This window comes from Astatotilapia calliptera, chromosome 3 (genome assembly GCF_900246225.1).
Source record: "Astatotilapia calliptera chromosome 3, fAstCal1.2, whole genome shotgun sequence".
In the NCBI taxonomy this organism is placed as follows: domain Eukaryota; kingdom Metazoa; phylum Chordata; class Actinopteri; order Cichliformes; family Cichlidae; genus Astatotilapia; species Astatotilapia calliptera.
The window spans coordinates 15,894,991-15,918,036 of record NC_039304.1 but is presented as its reverse complement, the minus strand read 5'-3'; the positions used below and the strand labels follow the sequence as shown (position 1 = coordinate 15,918,036).

At 46.0% G+C, this 23,046-nt stretch overlaps 2 long non-coding RNA genes across 2 annotated transcripts; both read left to right on the top strand.

The window, feature by feature from the left end:
* The first annotated feature begins 9,674 nt into the window (after window positions 1–9,674).
* Window positions 9,675–10,180, top strand: LOC113012291 (uncharacterized). Its single transcript, XR_003270678.1, has 2 exons — window positions 9,675–9,975; window positions 10,069–10,180. It is a non-coding gene; the product is annotated as an uncharacterized LOC113012291 (long non-coding RNA).
* A 4,092-nt stretch (window positions 10,181–14,272) lies between these two features.
* LOC113012284 (uncharacterized) lies at window positions 14,273–15,802 on the top strand. The gene is made up of 4 exons (XR_003270675.1): window positions 14,273–14,287; window positions 14,725–14,788; window positions 14,873–15,597; window positions 15,691–15,802. It is a non-coding gene; the product is annotated as an uncharacterized LOC113012284 (long non-coding RNA).
* Window positions 15,803–23,046: the final 7,244 nt, after the last annotated feature.

The window sequence follows — 23,046 nt, the reverse complement described above, 5'->3', positions numbered from 1 at the left end:
CGTGTCCTAATGACAACTTTTCAGCCACAGCCCAGAGAGATGAGCTTATTCCAGCACTTGTAGAGCTGTCAGACTGTGATGTCTTTTTGCAAACACAAACACAGCATCTGTAAGTGCAGTATTTTAATAACAGAATAAATGACGCAGAGAAACATAAAAAGAAACGAGGTTACAAAATCCCAAATTTATGTCTCATGAACTTAATGGGAAGCAATCGCATCAAGTGCATAAAATCCACTGCACCTTGTAGTCACTTAGAAAGCATTTTTTCTTAATTTTACATGGTGTAACATATTAAACAGTTGCCCTTGCTTTTAAAGAGTCAACCTTGTTCATATGAAAATTACTTGTGTAGCTCTTTACTGGTTAAACAGTGTCTTAACATGCATCAAAAAGAGAAGAAAAAAAACTTTGTCTGTTCTACTTCTGTTTGCCTTTTGTTTTCTTTCTGAGTCTCAATGCTTTTATGACTAATGGTTATCTATCTGTGAAATTGTTGACACTGTAGAGTTAGTCAGGAGAAATACGTCAGTGCTTAATCTTTGCCTCCAGTTGTGTTGCAAACTGTCAGTGCCGCTTCATCACAAACATCCAATTATACTGACGTTTACCTTTTATAAAACTGGGACACATTTAGGACTCATTCAGCGTGATGGATTTCCTCGACGAGTCCCTCTGTTTGGTAAGGTAGTGATAGTGTTAGGTAATTGCCTCTTAGGTGTTTTCTGATTTACCTCTGTGGAAGCCTCGAGCACAGCCTGGCTGACTGTTGTCTAGTTTAGAGTACAGTGGGGGAAATAATTATCTGATTCCTTGCTGAATTTGTATGTTTGCTCAATTTCAAAGAAATGAACAGTCCTTGGTGACATCGGTGTGATCATTGGGAAATGGAACAAATATAAATTGATCATCAGTGCAAGATTTTGCCTCATGGGATGAGGATGAGCAGGAGAAAGGTGGTGGATCATCTAGAACTACACAGGAGGAGCTTGTTAATGATCTGAAGGCAGTTTGGACCACATTCACCAAAATCTTATCTCATAAGGGTGCAGGACAACTTCACTACATTGAGGCCCAATGGATGGAGCTGTGTACTGTAAAATCTTGGAAGAGAACCTCCTTCTGTCAGCCAGAACACTGAAGATGTGTCATGGGTGGGTCTATCAGCATGACGACAACCAAAAACATACCACCAAGGCAATAAAGGAGCGGCTAAAGAAGAAGCACATTATGTTCATGTAGTGGCCTAGACAGACTCAGACTTATACAAAGTCTGTGGAGGGAGCTGATGGTTCAAGCTGCCACGGGGCAGGTAAGAAAGGATTTAGCTTGGAAAGACAAGCGTCTGGATTTCTTTAGGTTTCTTCAAGATGTTTCACCTCTCATCTGAGAAGCTTCTTCAGTTCTAAGAGCAACTGGTGAAGAGTCACAGATTAAGTCCTATTGGAGTGTCCCCAGGAGGGTCATGGACCCCCTATTGATCCTCTACCTAATCACCTCTACTTAAGGTGTGAAGGTGTGGCTTGGTGTGGTCCATGACCCTGTTGGGGACACTCCCATAGGACTTAATCTGTGACTCTTCACCAGTTGCTCTTAGAACTGAAGAAGCTTCTCAGATGAGAGGTGAAAGATCTTCTAGGAACCTAAAGAAGTCCAGATGCTTCTCTTTCCAAGCTCCTTAGACTACAATGACCTGGATGACTGAGAACCGTCACAGATTAAAGGATTTAGGGAGTTTCTGTACAGAAGAGTGGGCCAAATCCCTCCTGAGATTTGTGCAAACCTGGAGACCAAATACAAGAAACATCTTACAGCTGTGCTCACCAATAAGAGTTTTTCCACCAACTACTAAGTCATATTTTATTTAGAGATGGAAAACTTAGTTTGCTCAGTGGCTTGCAAATCAGTTTATAACTTTTACATAAAGTGTTTTTCTGAAAATGTGGTTTCTATTCTGTCCCTCTCCATCAAAATGAAAATACCATTAAATTAGAGACTTCATTTCTTGGTAAGTGAGCAAATTCGCAAATTCATCATTGGATTAATTATTTTTCCTTCTATATGGAAAGAAAACCCTGTGGAAGGATGCATTTCAGAATATGATGATCATATGTATGATCATCTCTCTTCTCCATGATATCAAGTATTTCCATCAAAAGTTTACACTTCACATCTGCATCTCCTTAAAGATTATTTCTCCATGAGAAATATTTCCACCATTACCATAAACAGTCTTGATATCACAACAAATTATTAAGACTGGAAAGAGAATATTCAATGTGTGAATAATCTATTAAAGCAGCTTCAGTGTCCTTACAACTTGGGGTCAGCAGCGTTGACTGGACTCCAGAGCCCAGCAGCCCCTCAAGCAGAGCAGAGATGGTGTCTGCAGAGCTGCAGAGGAACGAGCAGCATATTTTTAAATGAGCACAAAAGGCATTGGCGAGGTGTGACAAGAAATTGCGAGACTGACTGAAAGCCCAGCGTGAACCCTTTTGTGGGCCAGTCATTATGGATGGCAAGCCTTGCAGCCCTAATTCAACATTTATTTGCAGATAGTCATTCAGAATTATTTATTTAATTTACATGTTTGGTGTCAGAAAGAGATTTTGACAATATTAATGTGTCACTTTTATCCACGAGAATAAAGAGGCAAAAAAAAGCCCATTTTGGTTAATTCTCCCTCTGTGCCTGATTAAAAATCGACCGGTCATACGGTGGATTTAACACTTAGTTACTTTACCAGTAACCTGTATATAAACTTCCAATCACAATCCTCCAGTCTCTTTGTGCTTTCAGGTGCAGTGCACAGTTGGACCTAAATCTGACTTTTGTAGGAGGCTATCCATAAAGTGGATCTTTGTGCTCATTTCCAGCTCCGTACTTCTGTCTTGGATTCTGTAGAGTAGCACTACATAACTCACACTTCAAAATAACCCTCATTTCTCTGACACTGGGCCTTGTCTGTCTGAAACTAGCTATTTTACCTTGATTGACTTATTCTACATGGACACTCCTCACAAGCAGAAAGTTTGGTTTGGTCATCAGTCATCATACAGGTCATACAGTGCAAAAAGGAGCATTTAGAGTACTCTGAAACTGAATCTTTTGGTTCACAGGGATGAATATGCCGTCATTATCATGTCCCTGCCCCCCACTTGTCCTCCAGGTGCAGATCTGTCTTCTCTCTTTCTTCTATCAGTGTGAATGTTGGTGTGGGTGTTACTAACCACCAGTGTTGGGACTAACGCGTTATTAAGTAACGCGTTACAGTAACTACGTTATTATTGTGGTAACGAGCACAGTAACTAGTTATTATGCCAAAATCAGGAACGCGTTAGTCGTTACTGGGATTTAGATAGGGTCGTTACTCGTTACTTCGTGTGGTGGCTATCGCGGAGCTTCCACAGATTCAGTAACATTAGCAAGTGGTGGAGGCCAGCAGGTGGATGAAGGAAAGGGGACGCAGAAGGAAAAGAGACCCGAGGCAGCCGCCGGTCCAAGTGTGAACTGAACTTCAGGTAAGAAGTTATGACCTGCAGTCTCTCTGGGTCAGATATGAACCAAGTTTAGGTGGAGTTTATTTTCGTTATTCTGACTTTTTCCGTACTGCGTGCTAGCTAGCATGACGGAGTTTCTATACAGCTGGGTGGGTGCTATGAAGTTAATGATGTTGAACTTTATTTTGTTCATAAGTTATTAGAGTTGCCAACCGTCCCGTCTCGTATTCAGAGAAAATATTACGCGTTTCTTATTGAGGTGAAAAGGAACAGTTTGTCCCGTAATTCAGCTACAATGAAAAAGGCACAAAGCTGGAGTTATTCTGTGTCTTTGCTGCACAGCTGCCTCTTCTTCTTTCATTCTCCCCCCTCCCTCTCCCGTTTCTACTTCTCCCGGCTCTCTTGTTTATTTATCGCCCACTTTGCGCCGAAAGAGGAAACCAGCGGATGTCGCGCTAAACAACAGCAGCATGTTTAAGCTTGATCAGCTGTTGTTAGAATTTAATATTAATTTCTAGTATCAGCTGATGTTTGCTGGAGCCACAGCTGTAAACCTGCTGGTCATGATATGGTTTGGATATGTGGTGAGAGGGAAACATGAAGATGAAACCAGGAGATGTCCTTACTGGATCATCAGAGCTGAACAGGTGATGGAGAAACAGGTTTACCTTTTAGGTGACGTGAATGTCAAGGCTCGGCTGTGTGGCAGGCAGGAGGAGGACCCAAAATGCAAAACTCACACAAACGGGGATGAACTCAAAAGGCAGCTTTATTGCTGAAGAGGCAGAACATAGGAAATACAAAACTAAACTGGGAAAAGTAAACTAACACTCGGAGGGAGAGACACAGGGAAATCCACACAGCATGAGGGACGACGTCACGCTGAACAGAGGGAGACGCAGACAGAAATACACAGAGGGTTAACGAGGGGAGTGGGAACACACGGGGAACACAGGTGACACTGATAATCATAACGAGACAGGGCGGGGTGAACTGAACACAGACGGGAGAGGTGAAACAGGAAGTACAGAGGAGAGAGAGCACGAGTAGAACACCAACGTAACGGGCAGGGGAGACACGGAATAAACACGAAAGGGGACGAGGGCTCATAAATACATAGAGGGGCACACATGGGGGGAGAGAGAGCACGGGGAGAACTTAGACATAAAGGGCAGGGGAAACATGGAATAAAACATGGAGAGACGAGGGCTCACAGATACACAGAGGGGCACACAGGGGGTAAAAGCCATGAAGGGAAAACACTTAGGGAACAACACAACAGGGCAACTCAGAAAACATGGTCTAAATAAGGAACAAAATACAAACATACAAGGAAACTAAGAACACTGGGCCAACATGGCCCAGGACCATGACAGTACCCCCCCCTCAAGGGCTGGCTCCAGACAGCCCAAACACAGAAAAACAAAACCAAACAGAAAACAACCCAGGGCGGGCGGCGGGGGCCCAGGACGGAGGGCCCGGAACAGAAAACAAAAGAAGAGCACAGCAAACACCGGAGCCCAAGAAAACAACCCAAACACAGAGCAGTTCAGGGGGCCGACCATGCGGAAGGCAACGGCGGAGACGTGGAACCAGTTCAGGGGGCCGACCGTGCGGAAGGCAACGGCGGAGACGTGGAAACAGTTCAGGAGGCCGACCGTGCGCAAGGCAACGGCGGCGGCGAAGGAGACGACGGAGCAGTTCAGGAGGCCGACCGCGCGGAAGGCAGCGGCGGCGGCGAAGGAGACGACGGAGCAGTTCAGGAGGCCGACCGCGCGGAAGGCAGCGGCGGCGGCGAAGGAGACGACGGAGCAGTTCAGGAGGCCGACCGCGCGGAAGGCAGCGGCGGCGGCGAAGGAGACGACGGAGCAGTTCAGGAGGCCGACCGCGCGGAAGGCAGCGGCGGCGGCGGCGGCGAAGGAGACGACGGAGCAGTTCAGGGGGCCGACCGCGCGGAAGGCAGCGGCGGCCCTCCAGTCTCAGGCGTGCTGGCCATGGCCTGGTGGGCACAGGACCAGACGAGGCGGGGCCAGACGAGGCAGAAGCGAAGGCTGGGCCAGACGAAGCAGCTGATGAGGATGCTGGGCCAGACGAGGCAGCTGATGAGGATGCTGGGCCAGACGAGGCAGCTGATGAGGATGCTGGGCCAGACGAGGCAGCTGATGAGGATGCTGGGCCAGACGAAGCAGCTGATGAGGATGCTGGGCCAGACGAGGCAGCTGATGAGGATGCTGGGCCCGACGAAGCAGCTGATGAGGAGGCTGCAGCAGACGAAGGCCCTGAAGAGGCTGCAGCAGACGAAGGCCCTGAAGAGGCTGCAGCAGACGAAGGCCCTGAAGAGGCTGCAGCAGACGAAGGCCCTGAAGAGGCTGCAGCAGACGAAGGCCCTGAAGAGGCTGCAGCAGACGAAGGCCCTGAAGAGGCTGCAGCAGACGAAGGCTCTGAGGAGGCTGCAGCAGACGAAGGCTCTGAGGAGGCCGGACCAGACGAGGACGAAGAGGCTGAGGCCGGGCCAGGCGAGGACGAAGAGGCTGAGGCCGGGCCAGGCGAGGACGAAGAGGCTGAGGCCGGGCCAGGCGAGGACGAAGAGGCTGAGGCCGGGCCAGGCGAGGTTGCAGAGGCTGAGGCCGGGCCAGGCGAGGTCGCAGAGGCTGAGGCCGGGCCAGGCGAGGTCGCAGAGGCTGAGGCCGGGCCAGGCGGAGCTGCAGAGGCTGAGGCCGGGCCAGGCGGAGCTGCAGAGGCTGAGGCTGGCCCAGGCGTAGCAGAAGCGGTCGCAGATGGCGGCTGGACAGGCTCCTCGGGCCCTCCAGCTGATGCGGTGTGAGGCTGGACAGGCCCCTCGGACCCTCCAGCGGAGACAGGAGGCTGAACGGGCCCCTCGGACCCTCCAGCGGAGACAGGAGGCTGAACGGGCCCCTCGGACCCTCCAGCGGAGACAGGAGGCTGAACGGGCCCCTCGGACCCTCCAGCGGAGACAGGAGGCTGAACGGGCCCCTCGGACCCTCCAGCGGAGACAGGAGGCTGAACGGGCCCCTCGGACCCTCCAGCGGAGACGAGGAGGTGCTGGCCGGGCTCACTGGAACCCCCAGCGGACGAGGTAGATGGCGGCGTGGGGGCCGCGGAGTCCTGGATGAGCTCATCCGAGCTTCCAGCAAGAGCTGATGTAGAGCCAGAGAGAATTGGGACCCCGGGCTCAACATTAAGCTGGCTAGAAAACCGCACTGCTACGGGGAACAGGGCCAAAGGTTCAGGTGGGACCTGAGCTGCTGGACACACGGGGACCTGAGCTGCTGGACACACGGGGACCTGAGCTGCTGGACACACGGGGACCTGAGCTGCTGTCTGTAGTAACGGTGGTGGTGAGAGTGGAGTAGGTAGTGGAGTTAATGACTTCACAGGGGAACGAACTAGAGGTAGTGACGGTTGTGGTGCTGGTGGTTGAGTGGGTGACTGTGCTAAAGGGGGCTGCACTGGGGACACTGGAGACTGCACTGGGGACACTGGAGACTGCACTGGGGACACCGGAGACTGCACTGGGGACACCGGAGACTGCACTGGGGACACCGGAGACTGCAGTGATGGTTGTAGTGGAGGTGTAACGGGTGAAGGAGTGGCTGAAGTGGCTGTGGGTCGGACGGCTAGCGGCTCAGCTACGGGGTATGGTAACGGCAGGGCTATGGGTTGAATGACTGACTGAGTAGCAGCCTGAGTGGCTGGGTGTAGTGACGGTTGTGGTGGAAGAGAAACAGGTGGTAGTGTGGATGATGGAGCTAAGGGCGACTGAGTGGCAGACCGAACTGATGACTGAAGCGATGGTAGAGGTGAAAATGGAGCTTGTGGTGGAGTAAATGGCTGAGCTAGCGGGGACACAGGAGACTGAACTGAGGGTGGCTGCGAGGGAGCTAACTGAACTGAGGGTGGCTGCGAGGGAGCTAACTGAACTGAGGGTGGCTGCGAGGGAGCTAACTGAACTGAGGGTGGCTGCGAGGGAGCTAACTGAACTGAGGGTGGCTGCGAGGGAGCTAACTGAACTGAGGGTGGCTGCGAGGGAGCTAACTGAACTGAGGGTGGCTGCGAGGGAGCTAACTGAACTGAGGGTGGCTGCGAGGGAGCTAACTGAACTGAGGGTGGCGGCGAGGGAGCTAACTGAACTGAGGGTGGCGGCGAGGGAGCTAACTGAACTGAGGGTGGCGGCGAGGGAGCTAACGGGGCTGTGAAGGGCTGCGAGGGAGCTAACGGGGCTGTGAAGGGCTGCGAGGGAGCTAACGGAGCTGTGAAGGGCTGCGCAGGCGATAAGCAGCTCGCATTGACTTCCGCCACACAAAACACAGCCCCTGAATGAACAGTCATAATGTCTGGAAAAGACACAGAGTTCTCACTCACCACAGCAGGTGAATTAGAAGGCCGAATGTCCGGCTGTGGGGTGGCGCGTCGGCGGCGTGAATGCCGTTTTCTTCGGGAAGCCGGAGGTGCGGTGATGGAGGAAACCGGCAACGACGGAGAGATCGCAGCCGGCTCCTCATCCTCCGACCACATTGCTGCGAGAAAAGCAGCGGGTGAGTGACAGTCAGAGTGGAGGGTGGATGGAGAGGAGTCCAGTGGCAGCAGCGCGGAAACGTTTCCCGATTGTGGCGGTCGCTGTTGCGGTATGACGAGCTCGCGAGTTTGTACTGTCTCCTTGGCTTTCTGCAGATTGGACAGTAGGCCCGAAAATCCTGAGAGCTCGTGGAGATGGGGATTCCCTTTGAGAATAGCCTCGATGGCGTTTATCCCAATGGACACGGCTTTAATGTCCGAGGCGTGGGAAACTCGCTCCCACAGGCCGAAGATGCGGGCCAAATCGCTTTCCCGGGAGGAGCCTGCTGGGTCCATGTCTGGTGACGTCGTACTGTCAAGGCTCGGCTGTGTGGCAGGCAGGAGGAGGACCCAAAATGCAAAACTCACACAAACGGGGATGAACTCAAAAGGCAGCTTTATTGCTGAAGAGGCAGAACATAGGAAATACAAAACTAAACTGGGAAAAGTAAACTAACACTCGGAGGGAGAGACACAGGGAAATCCACGCAGCATGAGGGACGACGTCACGCTGAACAGAGGGAGACGCAGACAGAAATACACAGAGGGTTAACGAGGGGAGTGGGAACACACGGGGAACACAGGTGACACTGATAATCATAACGAGACAGGGCGGGGTGAACTGAACACAGACGGGAGAGGTGAAACAGGAAGTACAGAGGAGAGAGAGCACGAGTAGAACACCAACGTAACGGGCAGGGGAGACACGGAATAAACACGAAAGGGGACGAGGGCTCATAAATACATAGAGGGGCACACATGGGGGGAGAGAGAGCACGGGGAGAACTTAGACATAAAGGGCAGGGGAAACATGGAATAAAACATGGAGAGACGAGGGCTCACAGATACACAGAGGGGCACACAGGGGGTAAAAGCCATGAAGGGAAAACACTTAGGGAACAACACAACAGGGCAACTCAGAAAACATGGTCTAAATAAGGAACAAAATACAAACATACAAGGAAACTAAGAACACTGGGCCAACATGGCCCAGGACCATGACAGTGAATGAGTTGAAGGGAAGTTATGAACTGTTTCTGAGAGACAAATAACCCCAGGATCCTTTTTTAGGTAGCTGACAGCTGGTAACTGTGCAGGTGCGGATCTAGCAAAGTGTGGCCAGGGGGGGCATGTAGGGCATTAGCAGGGAAAGGGGGGCACAAAGAAATACTTTTCTTTCTTATTCTCATTTAAAATGTCTCGCTTTTAAAAAATAATTATCTGAATCTTACAACAAACGATTGATAGATTGATGCATATATACCATCAGAACAGTTTACATCACTGTCACAACAGCGTTTGTTTTCATTCAAAGGCTTTAAGATTTTTCCTATAATGGTGGGCCGGTCTCTAGTCAAAATGCCCGGGCCAATTTTCTGTCCCAGTCCAGCCCTGTATGCAGCTCATCTGCAGTCTGGTGTTACCTACATCTTCCTATTCAGAAGGCAGAATTTCTGAGTTCTGAGTACAATCAAAGCACCACGACTGCAGTTTTTGTGTTGGATGTAAAAGGCGCACATGACGCTGTGACGTAGGCTAGAATCATGGCAGTAGTCAACGACGGTCCAGGTGTGGGATTTCTCTCGTGGAAATGTCGTTGTTTTTTTAGTAGGACACTGGTGAAGCAGGGAAGCCTCGAAGATCCAGGATGAAGTGTGCACATTTTAATGGAAAAGATTTTTAACCTGGCCTGGTTTTGCTTTTAAAATAAACTGAGGATGTTGGAGGGAGGACTCATTCTTATTGGGATGTGAGTGGATGTGCTGGAAGGCAGGAAAACAAACACTGGACTGGAGACTCTCTGTGCCCCTGACAAGGAAACTGGACCAGTTTTGGGGAAGTTCCAGCTCCCAGGATGTGATGTGGAGACCCAGCCTCGAACGAAGTCAGGCCTGAAAAGGTGGGTGGCAAGCCTTTTTGAGGAAGCTGCAGGATTGATATGTTTTGGCTGCTTGTTCTTCCAAGTGACCACCTTTCCCCTGTTTGTAACCAGGCTAACAACCCTGACCGCGGTGGCTTTGGGCCTTGGATTCCTGGCCAGAGTTGTGTCTTCAGCCAGTAGTTTTACCCGGAGAAAGAACAAATAAATCTTGTGTAACCCATTACAGTGTGCGTGTGGTGGTTCGTTACTGGTCAATATTAGAGCTACTACTTCCTTGTACAGAGGCCATTTTGGGCCTTACGTAACATTTGGCGTTTGTCGACAGGATTTGTGACCAGTATACAAACCCACCTGCCTTAGACTGATTAATATGGCGGATGAGCTATCTGAAACCATTAATATGGTGTCACCATTCTTTATTGGTGCGCCCTGGGTACCAAAATTTTGTGGGCTTAACACGAATTATGAAGATTGGGAGAGCCAAATTAGTGCAATGCTCCGTGCTCAAAAATGGTCGATAGAACAGCAGTGTGATTTTGTACTGAGTGCATTAGGAGGAGAACCACGACGTGAAATTCTTATTTTGGAGCAAGTGGAGCGGGATACGCCAGATAAGATCTTTCTTCAACTTAAAGAACTGTATGGGGATAAAACAGCTGTGGGTACCTTGCGTGCCATGTTTTATGAGTGCAGACAAAGGGCAGAAGAGCCTATTAGAAAGTTCACTTTACGTTTAAGGGAGCTAGGCCATCGCCTGCAAACAAAAGAGCCACAAGACCCTCGGCGTGCCGACCTGCACATGCGTGATCAGTTTGTCTTGGGCCTCAGGGAGGGTGAGATACAGCGCGATCTACGGCGTCTGTTAAGGCATGACTCTAATCTCTCATTTGAACAGGTGCGTAAAGAGGCTTTGCAATTGGAAGCAGATGCGCTGCATAGTTTATATGAAGACTCCGCTTGTGCCGTAGTGAAAGGGGATCTAAAGTGGCAGGATACCTTGAATTGGAAAGATCAATTTAAAGTGGAGATTCTCGCAGAAATGAAGGAGCAAATTATGGATCTCAAGAATACTCTTCAGGAGGAGCTGAGGGAATTTTTTCGACCAGCACCAATGCCACAGACATGTTCAGCTCCCAGAGGTGAGAGAGAAAGGCGGAACTTTAGTTCCTCTCAGTATAGGAGATGTGCTGAAGTGTCTGAGCCACCCCCAGCGACAAAGCAAATCTCACGGTTGGTGGAACGACCACGGCATAAGTGGGATGAACAAGGGCAGCCCATCTGTAGTAAGTGTGGAGCCAGTGGACACATGGCAAGAGAGTGTCGGGGCACTCCATCTCAGATGGCTTTAAACGAGTAAATCCAGTCACTATGGGCCAGGTGACTGGAAAGGATGACAGTGGTCCAGCCCAGTTAAATCACTCTCAATTTCTAGGGACATGCCGTCAAGTAGAGGTATTCGTTGATGGTAAGGAAGTGACATTTTTGCTAGATACTGGGTCTAATGTAACATTAATGCCACAAGCCTGTTTTAGGAGATTGTTTGGTGAGCAGGAGCCAGGAAAAGAAAGCGATCTCAATTGGTTAAAGCTGAAGGCAGCGAATGGATTGGCTATTCCTTATGTGGGCTATGTGCTAGCTGAAGTACAGGTGGGAGGCATTACTTTGAAGGATATGGGAATTGTGATTTCAAAGGACGATCCCAATAATCCTAATGCATTACCTATCTTAGGTATGAATATCATCATTCCATGCTGGGATATGCTTTTCTCGAAACCTCAGATACAGACCCAGACCTGGCCTGTTGGCTCAACTGTAGACACTCAACAAGCGTGGGCATCCGCTTTTCAGGACTGTCAGAGAATTCAGGCAGCTGCCCCTGTACAACAGGTAGGGACCCTTCGACCAGCTTATCGCCATCCGGTGATGGTCCCTGAGCACAGCGAGCAGGTGATTTGGGCCAGGGCCCCACAGACACTGAGGAAAGGACAATGTATTTTGGTGGAGCCACTGGAAGGGCCTAGTACAGTTGCTGTTGCTCGATCCCTAGGAATTGTCCGTAGAGGCCGAGTCCCCCTCAAAGTAAGGAACCTCAACCCTTTTCCTATCACGTTACGACGTTACGAGGCCCTTGCTACATTCTCCACGGAAAATGTTGACATTCAGGAGCCTTTTGAAGTTACTTTTGAGCAAACCAGGCCAGGTATTGTTGAAGTTGGTGTACACCAGGTGAGCTCGGAACCACCTGGTAAAGCTCCTCATATTGAAGTTATGACACAAGGGAAGTCAAACCTATCCATAGAGGAGCAAGAAAAGTTAAATGGTCTCTTGAGGGAATGGGGCGATGTGTTTGCTGCCGACGAAGAGGATTATGGCCACACAGATGTAATCACGCACTCTATCCCAACAGGTATGGCACCTCCCATTAGAGAGCGGTACAGGCCAATTCCCCCTAAAATGTATCAGGAAGTGCGAGAGTTGCTGAATAATATGATTCGATCAGGGGTGGTGAGAGAGAGTACAAGTCCCTGGGCAGCACCCATTGTCCTGGTACGGAAAAAAAATGGGGAATTGAGATTTTGTGTGTGTGGCAGGATGAATGTTATCCTTCGGTCCAACCCACTTTCAGCCTGGCCCATTAGGGGGCGCTGGTATAAATAGTGGCCATTTGAGTGTCTCTGCGTCGCTTGCCTGTGATCTCCTTTTTGGTCACCTGACTTCCCCTCGGTGTGGTGGAGATCATTTGCGGGTTATTCTTCTGAAGCCTCCATCGCGGCTGGTCGTAGCTATAGAAGCCTCCTCTGAGCTATTCTGCTTACGTTCTGTGACCCGGCTTACTTGGTACGTAATCAACTTTTGTTACGCTCTCTGCCTTCTATTGTTCTTTTATAGTAATTATTTATTATGTTTCGCAGGAAGTGTGGGCCTTAGTTTTGCGCCAAGCTACGCGAACTGAAGTGCTGCTGTTTTGCCTTGCTGTGCTTTTACCGTCTGTTCCCGTTGTGAGAATTCTTTCCCTGCTGCTGTCAGCTTTTACAGTGGACGTCGGCGTGGACAACGGCCATATGCATGCCGGTTATCGGAGTCAGCTGGCGTGCATATTGATTGACTGTTAACTTATCGTCGTGTGGACGGCAAGTTGGAGCAGTACGGCGATTCCGTTTGCTCCAGATTTTAGAGTTTTATTCAGATTGTATGTTGTTTTATTGCTTTTTGATTTGTAGTTTGGATTTTCTGTTACACCACTGGTGGGAGGCCCTTTTTCTAGCTGTAGATCACCAGTGTGGTCCTGCAGTTGGGTTATCCCCCGGTGCTACACATTAGTTTGTTGTAATATATTAACATTTTCTTTGTTTCTTTTATTCAGATGCGGAGTGCCGACGTGGAGGAGACTAGGGTGCCTTGGTGGTGGGATCCCTTGAGTGTACACACCTGCCTTGTCTAGTTTATTAGTGTGAGTGTGTGATAGTGTGTTGCACTTGTGTTTTGGTGTGTTTTCTTTCTTTAGTTGTGTGTGGCATCCCTGCCCCTCCACTGGTAAGCCTCAGCTCTGAATACCTTTTTAAGCATATTTGTATTTGAATATTTATGATTATGTTTTTATTCGGTGTTTTAAATAATTACCAATAAATTGTCAATTTGTTTATTATTGAACCTCGTCTCTGGATTGAGTATAGCGAACCTAAGTGCCTTTTTGGTGATTTAGTGTCATTTCCAGTATTCTCTGGGTGAAATTCCCAGGGTGGCGTTGTCGTTCTTTAAAACTGAAGAGTATTTACTTTATATCCCAACCTCGTCTCGCCACATGTGGATTACCGCAAGTTAAATGCAGTGACACATAAAGATGCCCATCCACTACCTAGAATTGAAGAGACCTTGACGATGCTGACTAAATCAAAATACTACTCCACTCTTGATCTAGCAAGTGGGTATTGGCAAGTGAAAGTTTCTGAAGCTGACAGAGAAAAGACTGCATTTTGTACTCCTTTTGGCTTGTATGGATTTGAAAGAATGCCTTTTGGTTTGTGTAATGCCCCAGCAACATTCCAAAGGTTGATGCAAAGTTGCTTGGGAAGTCAAATCAGAGTCTGCTTTTGTATATCTGGATGATGTGATAGTATACTCACCGGATTTCAACAGCCATCTAGAGCATCTGCAAGCAGTGTTTACAAGATTGAAGGGCTATGGGCTGAAGTTGCGACCTGATAAATGTGTTCTTTTCCAGCAGCAGGTGAAGTTCCTGGGTCACCTGGTGAACAGTGAGGGTGTGGCTCCCGACCCTGATAAGATTGCCGCTGTACAGAAGTGGCCGGCCCCGCAGACTATTCATCAGGTGCGTTCCTTTTTGGGCTTTGCCGGTTACTATCGGCGGTTCATTGCAGGATTTGCAAGTGTTGCTAGGCCTCTTAACTCATTGCTGGTGGGAGTACCTAAGAATAAAAAACAGAATATTCCCATAAACTGGGATGAGAATTGTCAACAGTCCTTTGATCTTCTGAAGCAGAAACTGCTAGAGGCGCCTATTTTAGCTTTTGCTGATTTCAGATTACCCTTTCGGCTCTACACGGATGCCAATAAAGTGGGCCTTGGTGCAGTACTTTCTCAAGTACAAGATGGGGAAAGAATGTGTGATAGCCTATGCTAGCAGAAGCTTAGCACCCACAGAAAGAGATGATGCAAACTATAGCTCCTTTAAATTGGAGCTGCTCGCTCTGAAATGGGCGGTGACTGAGAAATTTAAAGACTATCTATGGGTGTCTCTGTTTACAGTTTATACTGACAATAATCCATTGGTCCATTTATCGACTGCAAAAGTGGGCGCAGTGGAGCAACGGTGGGTAGCACAACTTGCAAATTATCAATTTGATATCAAGTACCGGCCCGGCCAGGAAAATGTGAATGCTGATGTTCTGTCTAGAATGCCATTACAGGTGCAACCCCAAGATCTGGTGTCCCCACAGAGGATGGGTGAAGGAGCACGGGTTCAGGCTGTGAACATTGATTGGGATCCAGGACACTGGAAAAGCTTACAGGAGCAGGACCCAACGTTGTATAGAGTGAGACATTATATGGCCCAAGGAAGGACACCATCGGGGGATGGAGAGAATCCCTCACTAAGCTTTTGGGTTGGCATTTCTTTAGATTTTGTTTTGTATTAATTGCATGCTTTGGTGTTTTTTTGTGTTTGATGTGAGGTGTGGGCCACACCCATGTGGGAGTGGAGATTCTACTCTAGTCCAGCTGCCAGCTATTTGGAGTTGAATACAGGGAGCAGCTGATTGGGGAGGATTGGAGGCCTTCTCTATAAAGGGGAGAGGAAACAGGAAGTAGGGGTTGTCGTTGTTTTTTTAGTAGGACACTGGTGAAGCAGGGAAGCCTCGAAGATCCAGGATGAAGTGTGCACATTTTAATGGAAAAGATTTTTAACCTGGCCTGGTTTTGCTTTTAAAATAAACTGAGGATGTTGGAGGGAGGACTCATTCTTATTGGGATGTGAGTGGATGTGCTGGAAGGCAGGAAAACAAACACTGGACTGGAGACTCTCTGTGCCCCTGACAAGGAAACTGGACCAGTTTTGGGGAAGTTCCAGCTCCCAGGATGTGATGTGGAGACCCAGCCTCGAACGAAGTCAGGCCTGAAAAGGTGGGTGGCAAGCCTTTTTGAGGAAGCTGCAGGATTGATATGTTTTGGCTGCTTGTTCTTCCAAGTGACCACCTTTCCCCTGTTTGTAACCAGGCTAACAACCCTGACCGCGGTGGCTTTGGGCCTTGGATTCCTGGCCAGAGTTGTGTCTTCAGCCAGTAGTTTTACCCGGAGAAAGAACAAATAAATCTTGTGTAACCCATTACAGTGTGCGTGTGGTGGTTCGTTACTGGTCAATATTAGAGCTACTACTTCCTTGTACGGAGGCCATTTTGGGCCTTACGTAACAGAAATATGCACATTATCTTTTCCTTTCTATTGGTAGGTGGCACAGTGCACTGTGGCAAGTAAGCAAGCTAGAAGCCTGGCAAGGTTATGGAAGAAACACATTAACAAGAGAATTCTGAGTAAAACCAAAGTTACTTTCCCTAGTAACTAGTTACTTTGAAAGTAACGAGTAACTTGAAGTAACTGAGTTACTTTTGGGAGAAGTAACTAGTAATGTAACTAAGTTACTATTTTAAAGTAACTTACCCAACACTGCTAACCACTGTCTTCCAGTGGTGGACGTGGTCTCAGGAAGTCTCCAGCTGGTGCACCTGTTTTCCACCCACGATCAGTGGCAGTACTTAAAACTGGCTTTCACTTCCACTTGTTGCCCTATTGTTGTTCTGTGTATGATGTAGCATCAAGTTCTGTCTCTTCTGTACTCTTTCACCTGTCTTTTCCCTCCTGCTAGGAAAGCTGTCCGAAAGCATGCTTAATACTTACCTGAATACCTGCCTGAGACACTCTCATCTAGCCTGCAATAGAGGTCAGAGTGGCCTGAACCTTTGTCCTGTGGAAAGAAAGAGAATAGCCTGAATACTTTCTTCTGAACACTCATTTGTACTGAGTTCAGTTTATTAGCACTGTTAAACTATCTGACTGTGTCCTTCACGTGACCCCTTCAGATTAACAGCCAGGATTTGAAAATGAAGCTTGAAATATATTTAAATAATTATGTTTTTTTTTAAATGGAAACTAAGCTTTGAAGGGTTGTTTGTTGTTTTCATGGATCAAAAGCAAAATTCTAATTTCTGAAAACTTGATTTTGTTTCAGTATAACTTCTTGTTGAGTCGAGCTGATCCAGCAGGTTTTCAAATTTTTTACTGTCAAGTTTGCTTTTGTTAGAAGCTTCAAATTATAATAAGATTTGAATCCCATAGAATTACAACAACGATCACTGTGATTAGTTCAAACATATTTAACTTTTAAAATGAGCATGCATGATTGTAATTAGGGATGTACCAATACCGATACTGGTATCGGGTATCGGGGCCGATACTGTAAAATATGTATGGACTCATACTCATAAAAGTTAACCGATACCATGAACCGATACCAACTTATTTCATTAATCAGAGGGTGGCTTGCCATTTCTGTTGTAGTTTTTTAGATTGGCCACTAGGGGGACATCCCGCGCTAAACAGGCACAGGGTTAGATGAGTCAGACTGGCAGCTCCAGATAAAAAAAGAGAAACTGGAGGCTGCTGTAGCTAGGCTAAACAAAATGTCAGTAGTGTGGACCGGAACAGCCAACTTTAACTCAGGTTTTGGAAAAGCGATGAAAAATGTCAAGAGAAAATCCACGGGCAGTTAAAATAACAGAGGCTCTGACTCATTTTATCCCTCTGGATGACCAGCCAATGCCGGTCGTGGAAAACATAGGATTGCATCGTCTTCTCAGCATACTCAAGCTGCGATATGAAATTCCCAGCCGCCCACACATCAGAGAGATAATGGTGCCAAAACTTTCTGAAGAGGTAAAGACAAGCAGTGTGTGCGCGATGTCAGTCCTCGGTTAAACGACACAGTAGACTGATGATCCACGGGCAGATGAGTTTATTCGTCAGTGCCAAATACTTTCGTTATTTTGTTTGTTTGTTTACAATATGGACACTCTGCAATAATTTAAAAGTTTATTTTATTCTCAAACCTAATTTGTATTTATTTTATTCCAAACAGAAGTGCTTATTTATTATTCTGAAAGCTCGAGACAGTGCCAATAGTTCAGTGATATTTTGCTAAATTACAATGTGGAGACTCTGCAATAATTTAACAGAAGTGCTTATTTTTCACTTGAAATTTTTTTGTGGTCATTTTTATTAAGATTTAATTTTTCATCGGCAGAGAATAAAATAAAACCTGTCTTCCAATTCATTGCATTTGTGTGTGTGTGTGTGTGTGTGTGTGTGTGTGTGTGTGTGTGTGTGTGTGTGTGTGTGTGTGTGTGTGTGTGTGGTAGAAGTATAATTTTTTTGTGCTCTTTATCGGCAAGTACTCAGATCCAAGTATCGGTTTGAAAAAATTGGTATCGTTGCATCCCTAATTGTAATAGTATATACTAAAACATAAAAAAAATTTGAAAAACATATCTTTTTCCATGCAGGGAGTGCAGAATTATTAGGCAAATGAGTATTTTGTCCACATCATCCTCTTCATGCATGTTGTCTTACTCCAAGCTGTATAGGCTTGAAAGCCTACTACCAATTAAGCATATTAGGTGATGTGCAACTCTGTAATGAGAAGGGGTGTGCTCTAATGACATCAACACCCTATATCAAGTGTGCATAATTATTAGGCAACGTCCTTTCCTTTGGCAAAATGGGTCAAAAGAAGGACTTGACAGGCTCAGAAAAGTCAAAAATAGTGAGATATCTTGCAGAGGGATGCAGCAGTCTCAAAATTGCAAAGCTTCTGAAGCGTGATCATCGAACAATCAAGCGTTTCATTCAAAATAGTCAACAGGGTCGCAAGAAGCGTGTGGAAAAACCAAGGCGCAAAATAACTGCCCATGAACTGAGAAAAGTCAAGCGTGCAGCTGCCAAGATGCCACTTGCCACCAGTTTGGCCATATTTCAGAGCTGCAACATCACTGGAGTGCCCAAAAGCACAAGGTGTGCAATACTCAGAGACATGGCCGAGGTAAGAAAGGCTGAAAGACGACCACCACTGAACAAGACACACAAGCTGAAACGTCAAGACTGGGCCAAGAAATATCTCAAGACTGATTTTTCTAAGGTTTTATGGACTGATAAAATGAGAGTGAGTCTTGATGGGCCAGATGGATGGGCCGGTGGCTGGATTGGTAAAGGGCAGAGAGCTCCAGTCCGACTCAGACGCCAGCAAGGTGGAGGTGGAGTACTGGTTTGGGCTGGTATCATCAAAGATGAGCTTGTGGGGCCTTTTCGGGTTGAGGATGGAGTCAAGCTCAACTCCCAGTCCTACTGCCAGTTCCTGGAAGACACCTTCTTCAAGCAGTGGTACAGGAAGAAGTCTGCATCCTTCAAGAAAAACATGATTTTCATGCAGGACAATGCTCCATCACACGCGTCCAAGTACTCCACAGCGTGGCTGGCAAGAAAGGGTATAAAAGAAGAAAAACTAATGACATGGCCACCTTGTTCACCTGATCTGAACCCCATTGAGAACCTGTGGTCCATCATCAAATGTGAGATTTACAAGGAGGGAAAATAGTACACCTCTCTGAACAGTGTCTGGGAGGCTGTGGTTGCTGCTGCACGCAATGTTGATGGTGAACAGATCAAAACACGGACAGAATCCATGGATGGCAGGCTTTTGAGTGTCCTTGCAAAGAAAGGTGGCTATATTGGTCACTGATTTGTTTTTGTTTTGTTTTTGAATGTCAGAAATGTATATTTGTGAATGTGGAGATGTTATATTGGTTTCACTGGTAAAAATAAATACTTGAAATGGGTATATATTTGTTTTTTGTTAAGTTGCCTAATAATTATGCACAGTAATAGTCACCTGCACACACAGATATCCCCCTAAAATAGCTAAAACTAAAAACAAACTAAAAACTACTTCCAAAAACATTCATCTTTGATATTAATGAGTTTTTTGGGTTCATTGAGAACATGGTTGTTGTTCAATAATAAAATTATTCCTCAAAAATACAACTTGCCTAATAATTCTGCACTCCCTGTAATGTCATTCAAACAGGGAAACTTGCATTTGTTCTGTATTCATTAAATAGAAGAGTGACTTCGGCAGGGTTCAATCCTTCTGATGTTTTCATTTTAATGACTTTTGCTTATAGCTAATGAAAACCACTGAGTGAAAAAAAAATCACCTCTTGTGAGTCATTTAGGTTTAATGACAACTTTTGTTATGAACAGTAACATTGTGTCAGGAAGGCTCTAAAACAGCGGTCCCCAACCCCTGGGCCTCGGACCGGTACCGGTCCGTGAGTCGTTTGGTACTGGGCTGCGAGAGTTGAGGTTCAGGTGTGAAATGTATGGTTTTCAGGGTTTTTATCGGTTTTCAGCGTTATTTTGTTATCGTTTTTATTGTTAACTCGGTTTTCCTGGGTCTTTTCACGTGTGTTATGAATAAATCTTCTTTTTTTTGGTACTAGTTTTATTTTATTGTATTTATCCGTGACACCTTAAAGGCCGGTCCGTGAAAATAATGTCGGGCATAAACCGGTCTGTGGCGCAAAAAAGGTTGGGGACCGCTGCTCTAAAACATCTTCATCATCCACATCCTCCACGAAACGAACCACGGAGTGCTTGAAGCTGCAGTTTTTTCTTGCATATAAATATAAATATAACACAAATAACAAGAAAATCATGTATATCTTCATACTTAAACAAAAAGGATAGAATAAAGTAATAATAATAATAATGGATTGGATTTATATAGCACTTTTCAAGGCACCCAAAGCGCTTTACAATGCCACTATTCATTCACTCTTACATTCACACACTGGTGGAGGCAGCTACAGTTGTAGCCACAGCTGCCCTGGGGCAGACTGACAGAAGCGAGGCTGCCATATCGCGCCATCTGCCCTTCTGGACAACACCAGTAGGCGGTAGGGTAAAGTGTCTTACCCAAGGACACAACGACCAGGACAGAGACCAGGGATCGAACCGGCAACCTTCCGGTTACAGATACGCTTCCCAACCCCCTGAGCCACGGTCGCCCCGTGTAAGTATAGAGTCATTTGTTCCTATCCACTTACTTTAAATTCCATAATGTATATACAAGTATATACTCATATAAAATACACACATAAAACAATTTAAGCTCACAAACCAACACCCTGTGATTAACACCCCACTAAATCTTCAAGTCTTCACACACAAGAAGAGCAGGAGTCCCTAAACAGGTTATAGAGACCTAATCTTAACAGTAAATGTCAACAGAAGAGTCCAAAAATAAACTTGAATGAAAACTGAACCAAAAGCAGAGCCCAAAGGCTCTCAACATCACAGGGAAACAAGGTCTTTGTAATTTTGCAAACATAGCTCTAATTTGGATCTGAGCCCCAGAGCCCCACCACCCGGAAGATGGTGAGTGCATGAGAGTGGCTGGCTGGCACAGGATGGAGCACAGAGCTGCGGCTGCTGAAGGGAGTGGAGAGCAAGGATGGCCAGTAGGCGTAGAGTGCAGCAGAGAGTGGGACGGGCGATCTTTACTGAGAGAGAATGGAAAATGGAAAGCTGGGCAAAGCTCGACTACTTGTCAGTTGGCAAACTGACAAGTAGAGGAAGAAAACCTGAGACCAAGAAGTGAGGATAACTCTGAGGTCAACGATAACTCGAGGAAAGCTAGACAACAACAACTTTGTACCACATAGGAGGAATGAACAACTTGGCATCAAACGATGAGACGTGCCGGGTTTGAAATACTGCAGAGTCCTGTTGAGTGGATGAGTTTCAGGAGTGCTGTTTGACTGGCCTGACAGGAAGGAACCTGGCGCCTAGACAGATACAGGCAAGGAGAGAGAGAGAGAGAGAGAGAGAGCCAGGAAACACAAAGGAAACAGAAAGAAAGGGAGAGATACCGGCATCATCAGAACAGCTCTTCGTGATGGGTGTGTATACTTCAGTAGTCATGTTGGAGAGACAAAGAGATATCAGCAAATCCCACGAGGATGTAAAGTTACCAAATAAGATGGTCAAGTATGTGATATAACATCTCAGGAGCTTACTTTTTTTTACCTTGAAGAGTACCAATAACACAGTCAAACTTGGTTTCCAGTATGATAATCACGACATTCAGAATCATTGCTTTAATATGCTTTTAATCATGACTTTTTCTTTCTAGTCATACGTTTTATACATTGACATTACAGCACACACCTGGAAAATAATTATGTATAAAACTTGATTTGGCATTTCAAAGTTGAGATTAAATGTGTATTTTTACGCAAAGAGACTATATGAATCAGTAATAGGCAAAGAAACTTTTTAAAAGCATCTTCATTTTACTTTCAAAGCCAAAAACTTTCTTTTTTGAAGGAGTAGAAGTTATTTTGTTATGTGTCTGTGTTAACTCACAAAAATATGTAAAGAAACAAAATTAGTGATCTGCATTGCAACCACCCATGAAAGAAAAGGAATGAGACTTTTCTCATACATAGCTTTATTTACCTACAGTTTAAGAAAAAATGCTTATTACAAGCTTAGTTCTGAAAAATGTAAATAAAACAGAATGGAGTCATTTGTAAATCTCGTAAACCCATATTTTATTTACCATAGATACAAACAACAGGCAACATGTTTAAACTGTGAAATTCTGCTATTGCATGATAAATGTTACTAATTTTGAATCGGATTACAGTAACAGTCACATAAAGTGATGAAAACTGAAACAAAAAGCTAACAAGTAAGTGGTACTAAAACATAAAGACAGAGCTGGAGAGCATTTTGAGACTTACACGTCAGTAACATGATCGGAGTTAGAAAGAGCATCCTCAAATAGTGGAACAACTTCATAATAATGATCCTCAGCATAAAACTGCATGAAATCTCATCATCTACAGTACATGCTGCAATCAAATATCTACAAAGATCACGGATTTCTACAAATTGACTGCAGATATGTTTCTCTTAAACTGAATATATTTGATTTTGAGCCTTCCCGAAAACTTACTACTAGATGGAAACAATCTGCCGACCTTGACAGAAGTTTTATGTGTTGATGATGTGAGCCGATTATGTGCATTTAATGTACTAATAACATTTGAAGCGTTTGTCTTCAGCATAGTCAGGAGTTATGAATGACTAATGAATGAGCTGTATTAGACCAGTGTTCGCCGGTTTCACGTCTGCCTGGTGTCAGCGTGAAAATCAAAACAGAAAGCATCGTCGAACATCCATATAATCCATGACATGTTTACATAGGTAAATATTTAATGACTTGTGTTTACCGATTTGGTCTTATCTTTGTATGTTGCTCATGTTAAGGATAGAAAAAAGTAGTTGTATGAATGGATATGAATGTGGCTTGTTGTATAAAGCATTTTATACAATATAAGATATACAATATATAAGTGTTCATCTACCATGTCTAATTTTAATATACGAACCAAACTTGATTAACAACTATTTTTATAACTGTTCAGCACAAACTCCAAACATTCATTGTTTTTTCTT